The sequence below is a fragment of the Gallus gallus genome, chromosome 1 (assembly GCF_016699485.2).
Source record: "Gallus gallus isolate bGalGal1 chromosome 1, bGalGal1.mat.broiler.GRCg7b, whole genome shotgun sequence".
Lineage (NCBI taxonomy): Eukaryota > Metazoa > Chordata > Aves > Galliformes > Phasianidae > Gallus > Gallus gallus.
Window position 1 is genome coordinate 28337923 of NC_052532.1, and position 10141 is coordinate 28348063.

At 51.1% G+C, this 10141-nt stretch overlaps 1 long non-coding RNA gene across 5 annotated transcripts; it reads left to right on the forward strand.

Moving 5' to 3' along the window:
• The first annotated feature begins 324 nt into the window (after nt 1-324).
• On the forward strand, nt 325-8979 carry LOC121107712. Of its 5 annotated transcripts, none has more exons than XR_005842065.1 (4): nt 325-4170; nt 5461-7988; nt 8167-8279; nt 8377-8979. It is a non-coding gene; the product is annotated as an uncharacterized LOC121107712 (long non-coding RNA). The 5 variants fall into 5 exon arrangements; XR_005842063.1 differs by having other exon boundaries at nt 5461-6821; nt 6919-7988; nt 8167-8979; XR_005842062.1 differs by having other exon boundaries at nt 325-3905; nt 4003-4170; nt 8167-8979.
• The last annotated feature ends 1162 nt before the right edge of the window (nt 8980-10141 follow it).

Consider the following 10141-nt stretch of genomic DNA (forward strand, 5'->3'; position numbering starts at 1 on the left):
CTTTGAGCTTACCTTCGCTTCCCTGACGTGATCTCTCTTGATTGTTTCTCTCTCTCTTCTTTTCCGACGTGTTTAACTCAAGCCTCGTCTCTGCGCTTTCCTCCAGTGTAGGAAATCAGCGGGAGAAATGCGACGGCCATAGTAGATAATCAGCAAATCTCGTTTATTGTTTCAGCTGCATGTACATTTATAGTGTGGATAATAGGCTCATACATACTGCTAAAGTGGAGCTCAGGATTGGCTCGCTAGTCAGTGTCAACTACGCCTAACTTTGTGCTCTGTGGTTATCTCACAGCAAACACTCTCTTACAGACTTCTCAAAACACTGTTGCCGGCTTTCTCCATTGGCATCCTGTTTTGTTCCTAGTTCTCATACCTGACCTTGCACGTAACAAGGTTGCTTAACCAGCTGCACAGTGTCTGCATGGCTTTTCTCAGTCAGCCAGTCATCAGTAAATCTCTCCACACTCCAGTGCCTGCTGGATTTGCAGGTGCTTCTCAATTGCAGGGATGGGTTCCTGCCTCCTGGGTGTCCTTGCTTCTTCCCTGGGGGTGGTTTTCAGGCTGTTCATCTGATGGCTGGGTAGATCCATGCCCGGTAGCTACCCTTTCCTCCTCCTTGGCATGACCTGGAGGGCTTTCCGTCATCCAGAGAGATGCTTGTTCTGGCTAGCAGCCCCAGACTGCTTTGGGGTAGGTAGCGGAGAAGTTGCATCTCTCGTGGACGTAGCAGCATGCCCAGTAGCTACCCTGTCCTCCTCCCGGGCATGGATGCTCGACTTTTGTTCTTGTCCGGTGTCAGCTGTCATGCTGGACAGCAGGCCTGGACTCCTCCAGGCTGGCTGCCCGACCTTTCTTTTGGCGTTGGCAGCTCGGTCTGTTCCTGGTGGGTTCTCTTGCTTCCCCGTGGCCGGGATTTCTTTTCTTTTTCTGTCCCCGGACGCAGCTGCAGTCATGTCTTCTGTCCCGTTTTCCACACAAGAGGTAATCCTGAATGTGTTCTGTTGGAATCCTTACTGCTGTTCCCAGTGGTCAGTGTTGTTTGCTAGATGTTGTGTGGCCTTTTGTCTTTCTCTTGCAGGATCTGAAATGTCCGAGCGAGACTCCAGCGTAGCCCATGTTGCCATTTCAGCAAGATGTTTCCCCTCCTGCCGAGGTGCTGTGGCAGCCAGGGACCGACCTGTTCCTCAGCATGTGCTGCCTCGTGCAGGCCTTCTGGGTCAGGTGGCAAAATCGTCAGCAGCCAGCTGTGAGTTCTCCCGGGCTGTTGCTGCCAGGCGTTTCTTTGTGTTGGGGTAGGTCCCAATGGATCCTCCCCGGTTGGCTTTTTCACCTGCTTTGTTTTGAATGTGGCTTTTCAGGAGGCAGTTGTGCGTGCTATTTCCGCGGAATGCTTCAAGTTTTCTTTCTTTCGTTCCTCCTTGGCTGTGCTTTGCTATGCTGCGCCAAGCTGTCCGATGGGCCTTTTCTCTCTGTGTTGTTTTCCTTTGCTTTGTAGCCTTTTTCTTTCCTATCTTTCTAATTGGTTTTGCCTTGCCTTGCTTTGCTTTACTGTGTTCCTTTCCTTTCTTTGCATTTGCAGATGACTTTTCTCTGCTGCTCCTCTGGCTCGGCTTTTGCATTGTTTGTTTTTCATTGCTGTTGCTTCTTTACCGCGCGGTTCCTTTCTTTGCATGCCTTGCATGCCTTGCTTGGTGGATTCCTTTTCTCTTCCTTTGAAATGGATTTTCTTTGCTTTCCATGGCTTTCCTCTCCTTTTCCTTTCTTTTCACGCTCCTTTTCCCTCCCTTCCTTTCGCTTCCTTGGCGCCATGCCCTTCCCTTTCCTTTGAGCTTGCCTTCGCTTCCCTGACGTGATCCCTCTTGATTGTTTCTCTCTCTTTTATTTTCCTACGTGTTTAACCCAAGCCTCGTCTCTGCGCTTTCCTCCAGTGCCTGCTGGATTTGCAGGTGTTTCTCAATTGCAGGGATGGGTTCCTGCCTCCTGGGTGTCCTTGCTTCTTCCCTGGGGGTGGTTTTCAGGCTGTTCATCTGATGGCTGGGTAGATCCATGCCCGGTAGCTACCCTTTCCTCCTCCTTGGCATGACCTGGAGGGCTTTCCGTCATCCAGAGAGATGCTTGTTCTGGCTAGCAGCCCCGGACTGCTTTGGGGTAGGTAGCGGAGAAGTTGCATCTCTCGTGGACGTAGCAGCATGCCCAGTAGCTACCCTGTCCTCCTCCCGGGCATGGATGCTCGACTTTTGTTCTTGTCCGGTGTCAGCTGTCATGCTGGACAGCAGGCCTGGACTCCTCCAGGCTGGCTGCCCGACCTTTCTTTTGGCGTTGGCAGCTCGGTCTGTTCCTGGTGGGTTCTCTTGCTTCCCCGTGGCCGGGATTTCTTTTCTTTTTCTGTCCCCGGACGCAGCTGCAGTCATGTCTTCTGTCCCGTTTCCCACACAAGAGGTAATCCTGAATGTGTTCTGTTGGAATCCTTACTGCTGTTCCCAGTGGTCAGTGTTGTTTGCTAGATGTTGTGTGGCCTTTTGTCTTTCTCTTGCAGGATCTGAAATGTCCGAGCGAGACTCCAGCGTAGCCCATGTTGCCATTTCAGCAAGATGTTTCCCCTCCTGCCGAGGTGCTGTGGCAGCCAGGGACCGACCTGTTCCTCAGCATGTGCTGCCTCGTGCAGGCCTTCTGGGTCAGGTGGCAAAGTCGTCAGCAGCCAGCTGTGAGTTCTCCCGGGCTGTTGCTGCCAGGCGTTTCTTTGTGTTGGGGTAGGTCCCAATGGATCCTCCCCGGTTGGCTTTTTCACCTGCTTTGTTTTGCATTTGGCTTTTCAGGAGGCAGTTGTGCGTGCTATTTCCGCGGAATGCTTCAAGTTTTCTTTCTTTCGTTCCTCTTTGGCTGTGCTTTGCTATGCTGCGCCAAGCTGTCCGATGGGCCTTTTCTCTCTGTGTTGTTTTCCTTTGCTTTGTAGCCTTTTTCTTTCCTATCTTTCTAATTGGTTTTGCCTTGCCTTGCTTTGCTTTACTGTGTTCCTTTTCTTTCCTTTCTTTGCATTTGCAGATGACTTTTCTCTGCTGCTCCTCTGGCTCGGCTTTTGCATTGTTTGTTTTTCATTGCTGTTGCTTCTTTACCGCGCGGTTCCTTTCTTTGCATGCCTTGCATGCCTTGCTTGGTGGATTCCTTTTCTCTTCCTTTGAAATGGATTTTCTTTGCTTTCCATGGCTTTCCTCTCCTTTTCCTTTCTTTTCACGCTCCTTTTCCCTCCCTTCCTTTCGCTTCCTTGGCGCCATGCCCTTCCCTTTCCTTTGAGCTTGCCTTCGCTTCCCTGACGTGATCCCTCTTGATTGTTTCTCTCTCTTTTATTTTCCTACGTGTTTAACCCAAGCCTCGTCTCTGCGCTTTCCTCCAGTGCCTGCTGGATTTGCAGGTGTTTCTCAATTGCAGGGATGGGTTCCTGCCTCCTGGGTGTCCTTGCTTCTTCCCTGGGGGTGGTTTTCAGGCTGTTCATCTGATGGCTGGGTAGATCCATGCCCGGTAGCTACCCTTTCCTCCTCCTTGGCATGACCTGGAGGGCTTTCCGTCATCCAGAGAGATGCTTGTTCTGGCTAGCAGCCCCGGACTGCTTTGGGGTAGGTAGCGGAGAAGTTGCATCTCTCGTGGACGTAGCAGCATGCCCAGTAGCTACCCTGTCCTCCTCCCGGGCATGGATGCTCGACTTTTGTTCTTGTCCGGTGTCAGCTGTCATGCTGGACAGCAGGCCTGGACTCCTCCAGGCTGGCTGCCCGACCTTTCTTTTGGCGTTGGCAGCTCGGTCTGTTCCTGGTGGGTTCTCTTGCTTCCCCGTGGCCGGGATTTCTTTTCTTTTTCTGTCCCCGGACGCAGCTGCAGTCATGTCTTCTGTCCCGTTTCCCACACAAGAGGTAATCCTGAATGTGTTCTGTTGGAATCCTTACTGCTGTTCCCAGTGGTCAGTGTTGTTTGCTAGATGTTGTGTGGCCTTTTGTCTTTCTCTTGCAGGATCTGAAATGTCCGAGCGAGACTCCAGCGTAGCCCATGTTGCCATTTCAGCAAGATGTTTCCCCTCCTGCCGAGGTGCTGTGGCAGCCAGGGACCGACCTGTTCCTCAGCATGTGCTGCCTCGTGCAGGCCTTCTGGGTCAGGTGGCAAAATCGTCAGCAGCCAGCTGTGAGTTCTCCCGGGCTGTTGCTGCCATGCGTTTCTTTGTGTTGGGGTAGGTCCCAATGGATCCTCCCCGGTTGGCTTTTTCACCTGCTTTGTTTTGAATGTGGCTTTTCAGGAGGCAGTTGTGCATGCTATTTCCGCGGAATGCTTCAAGTTTTCTTTCTTTCGTTCCTCCTTGGCTGTGCTTTGCTATGCTGCGCCAAGCTGTCCGATGGGCCTTTTCTCTCTGTGTTGTTTTCCTTTGCTTTGTAGCCTTTTTCTTTCCTATCTTTCTAATTGGTTTTGCCTTGCCTTGCTTTGCTTTACTGTGTTCCTTTCCTTTCTTTGCATTTGCAGATGACTTTTCTCTGCTGCTCCTCTGGCTCGGCTTTTGCATTGTTTGTTTTTCATTGCTGTTGCTTCTTTACCGCGCGGTTCCTTTCTTTGCATGCCTTGCATGCCTTGCTTGGTGGATTCCTTTTCTCTTCCTTTGAAATGGATTTTCTTTGCTTTCCATGGCTTTCCTCTCCTTTTCCTTTCTTTTCACGCTCCTTTTCCCTCCCTTCCTTTCGCTTCCTTGGCGCCATGCCCTTCCCTTTCCTTTGAGCTTGCCTTCGCTTCCCTGACGTGATCCCTCTTGATTGTTTCTCTCTCTTTTATTTTCCTACGTGTTTAACCCAAGCCTCGTCTCTGCGCTTTCCTCCAGTGCCTGCTGGATTTGCAGGTGTTTCTCAATTGCAGGGATGGGTTCCTGCCTCCTGGGTGTCCTTGCTTCTTCCCTGGGGGTGGTTTTCAGGCTGTTCATCTGATGGCTGGGTAGATCCATGCCCGGTAGCTACCCTTTCCTCCTCCTTGGCATGACCTGGAGGGCTTTCCGTCATCCAGAGAGATGCTTGTTCTGGCTAGCAGCCCCGGACTGCTTTGGGGTAGGTAGCGGAGAAGTTGCATCTCTCGTGGACGTAGCAGCATGCCCAGTAGCTACCCTGTCCTCCTCCCGGGCATGGATGCTCGACTTTTGTTCTTGTCCGGTGTCAGCTGTCATGCTGGACAGCAGGCCTGGACTCCTCCAGGCTGGCTGCCCGACCTTTCTTTTGGCGTTGGCAGCTCGGTCTGTTCCTGGTGGGTTCTCTTGCTTCCCCGTGGCCGGGATTTCTTTTCTTTTTCTGTCCCCGGACGCAGCTGCAGTCATGTCTTCTGTCCCGTTTCCCACACAAGAGGTAATCCTGAATGTGTTCTGTTGGAATCCTTACTGCTGTTCCCAGTGGTCAGTGTTGTTTGCTAGATGTTGTGTGGCCTTTTGTCTTTCTCTTGCAGGATCTGAAATGTCCGAGCGAGACTCCAGCGTAGCCCATGTTGCCATTTCAGCAAGATGTTTCCCCTCCTGCCGAGGTGCTGTGGCAGCCAGGGACCGACCTGTTCCTCAGCATGTGCTGCCTCGTGCAGGCCTTCTGGGTCAGGTGGCAAAATCGTCAGCAGCCAGCTGTGAGTTCTCCCGGGCTGTTGCTGCCAGGCGTTTCTTTGTGTTGGGGTAGGTCCCAATGGATCCTCCCCGGTTGGCTTTTTCACCTGCTTTGTTTTGCATTTGGCTTTTCAGGAGGCAGTTGTGCGTGCTATTTCCGCGGAATGCTTCAAGTTTTCTTTCTTTCATTCCTCCTTGGCTGTGCTTTGCTATGCTGCGCCAAGCTGTCCGATGGGCCTTTTCTCTCTGTGTTGTTTTCCTTTGCTTTGTAGCCTTTTTCTTTCCTATCTTTCTAATTGGTTTTGCCTTGCCTTGCTTTGCTTTACTGTGTTCCTTTCCTTTCTTTGCATTTGCAGATGACTTTTCTCTGCTGCTCCTCTGGCTCGGCTTTTGCATTGTTTGTTTTTCATTGCTGTTGCTTCTTTACCGCGCGGTTCCTTTCTTTGCATGCCTTGCATGCCTTGCTTGGTGGATTCCTTTTCTCTTCCTTTGAAATGGATTTTCTTTGCTTTCCATGGCTTTCCTCTCCTTTTCCTTTCTTTTCACGCTCCTTTTCCCTCCCTTCCTTTCGCTTCCTTGGCGCCATGCCCTTCCCTTTCCTTTGAGCTTGCCTTCGCTTCCCTGACGTGATCCCTCTTGATTGTTTCTCTCTCTTTTATTTTCCTACGTGTTTAACCCAAGCCTCGTCTCTGCGCTTTCCTCCAGTGCCTGCTGGATTTGCAGGTGTTTCTCAATTGCAGGGATGGGTTCCTGCCTCCTGGGTGTCCTTGCTTCTTCCCTGGGGGTGGTTTTCAGGCTGTTCATCTGATGGCTGGGTAGATCCATGCCCGGTAGCTACCCTTTCCTCCTCCTTGGCATGACCTGGAGGGCTTTCCATCATCCAGAGAGATGCTTGTTCTGGCTAGCAGCCCCGGACTGCTTTGGGGTAGGTAGCGGAGAAGTTGCATCTCTCGTGGACGTAGCAGCATGCCCAGTAGCTACCCTGTCCTCCTCCCGGGCATGGATGCTCGACTTTTGTTCTTGTCCGGTGTTTGCTGTCATGCTGGACAGCAGGCCTGGACTCCTCCAGGCTGGCTGCCCGACCTTTCTTTTGGCGTTGGCAGCTCGGTCTGTTCCTGGTGGGTTCTCTTGCTTCCCCGTGGCCGGGATTTCTTTTCTTTTTCTGTCCCCGGACGCAGCTGCAGTCATGTCTTCTGTCCCGTTTCCCACACAAGAGGTAATCCTGAATGTGTTCTGTTGGAATCCTTACTGCTGTTCCCAGTGGTCAGTGTTGTTTGCTAGATGTTGTGTGGCCTTTTGTCTTTCTCTTGCAGGATCTGAAATGTCCGAGCGAGACTCCAGCGTAGCCCATGTTGCCATTTCAGCAAGATGTTTCCCCTCCTGCCGAGGTGCTGTGGCAGCCAGGGACCGACCTGTTCCTCAGCATGTGCTGCCTCGTGCAGGCCTTCTGGGTCAGGTGGCAAAGTCGTCAGCAGCCAGCTGTGAGTTCTCCCGGGCTGTTGCTGCCAGGCGTTTCTTTGTGTTGGGGTAGGTCCCAATGGATCCTCCCCGGTTGGCTTTTTCACCTGCTTTGTTTTGAATGTGGCTTTTCAGGAGGCAGTTGTGCGTGCTATTTCCGCGGAATGCTTCAAGTTTTCTTTCTTTCATTCCTCTTTGGCTGTGCTTTGCTATGCTGCGCCAAGCTGTCCGATGGGCCTTTTCTCTCTGTGTTGTTTTCCTTTGCTTTGTAGCCTTTTTCTTTCCTATCTTTCTAATTGGTTTTGCCTTGCCTTGCTTTGCTTTACTGTGTTCCTTTCCTTTCTTTGCATTTGCAGATGACTTTTCTCTGCTGCTCCTCTGGCTCGGCTTTTGCATTGTTTGTTTTTCATTGCTGTTGCTTCTTTACCGCGCGGTTCCTTTCTTTGCATGCCTTGCATGCCTTGCTTGGTGGATTCCTTTTCTCTTCCTTTGAAATGGATTTTCTTTGCTTTCCATGGCTTTCCTCTCCTTTTCCTTTCTTTTCACGCTCCTTTTCCCTCCCTTCCTTTCGCTTCCTTGGCGCCATGCCCTTCCCTTTCCTTTGAGCTTGCCTTCGCTTCCCTGACGTGATCCCTCTTGATTGTTTCTCTCTCTTTTATTTTCCTACGTGTTTAACCCAAGCCTCGTCTCTGCGCTTTCCTCCAGTGCCTGCTGGATTTGCAGGTGTTTCTCAATTGCAGGGATGGGTTCCTGCCTCCTGGGTGTCCTTGCTTCTTCCCTGGGGGTGGTCTTCAGGCTGTTCATCTGATGGCTGGGTAGATCCATGCCCGGTAGCTACCCTTTCCTCCTCCTTGGCATGACCTGGAGGGCTTTCCGTCATCCAGAGAGATGCTTGTTCTGGCTAGCAGCCCCGGACTGCTTTGGGGTAGGTAGCGGAGAAGTTGCATCTCTCGTGGACGTAGCAGCATGCCCAGTAGCTACCCTGTCCTCCTCCCGGGCATGGATGCTTGACTTTTGTTCTTGTCCGGTGTTTGCTGTCATGCTGGACAGCAGGCCTGGACTCCTCCAGGCTGGCTGCCCGACCTTTCTTTTGGCGTTGGCAGCTCGGTCTGTTCCTGGTGGGTTCTCTTGCTTCCCCGTGGCCGGGATTTCTTTTCTTTTTCTGTCCCCGGACGCAGCTGCAGTCATGTCTTCTGTCCCGTTTCCCACACAAGAGGTAATCCTGAATGTGTTCTGTTGGAATCCTTACTGCTGTTCCCAGTGGTCAGTGTTGTTTGCTAGATGTTGTGTGGCCTTTTGTCTTTCTCTTGCAGGATCTGAAATGTCCGAGCGAGACTCCAGCGTAGCCCATGTTGCCATTTCAGCAAGATGTTTCCCCTCCTGCCGAGGTGCTGTGGCAGCCAGGGACCGACCTGTTCCTCAGCATGTGCTGCCTCGTGCAGGCCTTCTGGGTCAGGTGGCAAAATCGTCAGCAGCCAGCTGTGAGTTCTCCCGGGCTGTTGCTGCCAGGCGTTTCTTTGTGTTGGGGTAGGTCCCAATGGATCCTCCCCGGTTGGCTTTTTCACCTGCTTTGTTTTGCATTTGGCTTTTCAGGAGGCAGTTGTGCGTGCTATTTCCGCGGAATGCTTCAAGTTTTCTTTCTTTCATTCCTCCTTGGCTGTGCTTTGCTATGCTGCGCCAAGCTGTCCGATGGGCCTTTTCTCTCTGTGTTGTTTTCCTTTGCTTTGTAGCCTTTTTCTTTCCTATCTTTCTAATTGGTTTTGCCTTGCCTTGCTTTGCTTTGCTGTGTTCCTTTTCTTTCCTTTCTTTGCATTTGCAGATTACTTTTCTCTGCTGCTCCTCTGGCTCGGCTTTTGCATTGTTTGTTCTTCATTGCTGTTGCTTCTTTACTGCGCGGTTCCTTTCTTTGCATGCCTTGCTTGGTGGATTCCTTTTCTCTTCCTTTGAAATGGATTTTCTTTGCTTTCCATGGCTTTCCTCTCCTTTTCCTTTCTTTTCACGCTCCTTTTCCCTCCCTTTCTTTTCGCTTCCTTGGCACCATGCCCTTCCCTTTCCTTTGAGCTTGCCTTCGCTTCCCTGACGTGATCCCACTTGATTGTTTCTCTCTCTTTTATTTTCCTACGTGTTTAACCCAAGCCTCATCTCTGCGCTTTCCTCCAGTGCCTGCTGGATTTGCAGGTGTTTCTCAATTGCAGGGATGGGTTCCTGCCTCCTGGGTGTCCTTGCTTCTTCCCTGGGGGTGGTCTTCAGGCTGTTCATCTGATGGCTGGGTAGATCCATGCCCGGTAGCTACCCTTTCCTCCTCCTTGGCATGACCTGGAGGGCTTTCCGTCATCCAGAGAGATGCTTGTTCTGGCTAGCAGCCCCGGACTGCTTTGGGGTAGGTAGCGGAGAAGTTGCATCTCTCGTGGACGTAGCAGCATGCCCAGTAGCTACCCTGTCCTCCTCCCGGGCATGGATGCTCGACTTTTGTTCTTGTCCGGTGTCAGCTGTCATGCTGGACAGCAGGCCTGGACTCCTCCAGGCTGGCTGCCCGACCTTTCTTTTGGCGTTGGCAGCTCGGTCTGTTCCTGGTGGGTTCTCTTGCTTCCCCGTGGCCGGGATTTCTTTTCTTTTTCTGTCCCCGGACGCAGCGGCCGTGATGTTATTTTCTGATTTTAACCCTATTAACTTCTATAGTGTAGGGTATCCTGCACACAGTAACCCCTGAATGTTTTATAGATTATAACAGTACTTGAACTTGCTAAACTGGTATGTATATCACGTGGTATTTTAATTTCTTTTGAGATACTAAAATGAAAAATTCTTTTCATATTTAACCTTGGATCAACATGCAGTGTTGCAGTGTGGTATAGTAATACTTTCACTCTGCCTACATAGAGCATTCAGTTTTTCTGACCGCTTGGCAGAGATTCCCTATGATATTCAAAAAGATTTTCTCCATCTATGGTCCTGGCAAAACCACAAAGCATGTCTGATAACATTACTTGGCAAATTCATGTATTGTCAAGTTGGACTAGATACGCTTTTGGAGAATTAATCTCTCAAGCACAAGAAGTACTGAAGTTGGCATTGCAA